The sequence below is a fragment of the Macrotis lagotis genome, chromosome 3, assembly GCF_037893015.1.
Source record: "Macrotis lagotis isolate mMagLag1 chromosome 3, bilby.v1.9.chrom.fasta, whole genome shotgun sequence".
Classification (NCBI taxonomy): Eukaryota; Metazoa; Chordata; class Mammalia; order Peramelemorphia; family Peramelidae; genus Macrotis; species Macrotis lagotis.
The window spans coordinates 66788861-66790665 of record NC_133660.1 but is presented as its reverse complement, the minus strand read 5'-3'; the positions used below and the strand labels follow the sequence as shown (position 1 = coordinate 66790665).

The window sequence follows — 1805 nt, the reverse complement described above, 5'->3', positions numbered from 1 at the left end:
CTCTTTTCTTTTGTTTCTGCAAATGCATTTTAATTTTATGTAATTCAAGATCTATTTTATCTTTTATGAATACTTCTAATCTTTAGTTTAGAATTCTCCTTATAATTGTGAAAGGCACCTCTTTCATTCTCTCAGTGTTGTTTTTTTTTTTAAACAGAAAGTTAAGAATCCATTTGAACTTATCATAAAAATAAGAACTGGTAAGTTTTCTGCCAAACATATACAGTAAATTTTCCTAGTAGTTTTTGTCAAATAAGAAGGATCATGGTTTTAATAGTAGGGACTGAATGACTAGCATGAACCTTCAAAGATACTACAAGGTATAAGAGTGCTGTTAAGAGATTCATAAGGTGGAATTATTAAAGCAACTCATTCTGAATTGAGAAAAAGTGAGCTTGGAAGAAAACATATAGGCCCACATCATAAGAAAGTTTCATACTAGTATTGGGAGTTTGGGCTTAATAATGAAATGGGTTTGGAAAAAATTATAATGCTCGATGTCCAGTTTCAAGTAGCATGCTTTCCACATCAAGCCTGCTGTTCTCAACATAAGGTTGGTATAACCACATAGATAAGTAGCTTAAAATGAGGTCCTGGTTTGTAGTATGGGTAAGCTCTTCCACAATGATGCGTTTGAGGAGTATTTCCTTCTTGTACATTTCTGAAAGCTTATGGGAAACTTCATAGAAATAGGCTGTAGGCCATGTATGGAAAAGAGGTGTTTGATAATTTCCATTTCCACGATGGTAATTTTCTAGGTTACAAATTCCTTTACTAGTGGATGTGAACTTTTCCATTTTCATCTGTAACATAGCCAAGTTTTCCAAAGTGTCATGAAGCTCCTTGCACAGCAGCTCAAGTTCTTCATTATATTTTGGATGTACTTTTGGAGGATGAAAACCAGAAACAATACTGTTGCATTCCAATTCTACCTTGTCTTCAGAACATCCATAACTTTGGCGCTCAAGATCCAGGCCGTAGGAAGGTTGATGGACGCTAGACACAGTTCTAATCATGCTCACTGGCCACTCCAGAGACAAATGAGTGGGTTTCCTGAAGCAACTGGGTTAGTAGTGGCTTGCTACTGGTGAATGAACCTCTGACTATCAATTGGGTTCCTCTGTGAAGGACCTTTCAGAAATTTGTCATTGTCACTTCTACCGGGTTAACCTTTAAGGTGTAAAAATTCCAAATAATCTTACTGATGCTTATTTTAAGAAGAATAGTCTCCTTAAACCCAGATGCCAAAAAAGAGATACTTTTTTATATTAAAAAAAATAAAACCTATGACATTACAGAGCAGCACAAAGAGGTTCAGAAAGGAGTAGAATCTCAGATCCTACCCAAAGTCAAGAAAATTTCTCAGTTCCATGGCTACCTGTATTATGTATTCTCTCTTTCCAATGAAGTTTATCCTCAAAAACTGGTGTTTTAAAGGCTTTGCAGAGAATTCTTATTAAGATATTTAGAAGAACAATACAAACTATTAAAAAAGACAAAGGAATGATAGATGGCAAGCTTGAGTGCTCCATTTTTACACATGCAATAGTCAAAGAAAACTTTAAAGATCTCTAGCACATCTGAATTGAACTACTATGAAATACTTTGAGGCAGTATGGAATTAGATTAGAATCCTGGACTTGAAGTCAAGAAACCATGGGTTCAAATCCTGTTTCCAGTCACTTACCAACTGTGTCACCCTGACTAAGTCATTTCTTGTGGTTTCAGTTTCCCATCTGTAAAATGAGAGGTTTGGATGAGTAAAGCTCTAATGCTTCTTTTAAAGTAAAGTCTATATGATCTTA

At 35.1% G+C, this 1805-nt stretch overlaps 1 pseudogene; it reads right to left on the bottom strand.

Moving 5' to 3' along the window:
• Positions 1-485: 485 nt before the first annotated feature.
• On the bottom strand, positions 486-1016 carry LOC141519128 (cyclin-dependent kinase 2-interacting protein pseudogene; annotated as a pseudogene).
• Between the last annotated feature and the right edge of the window lie 789 nt (positions 1017-1805).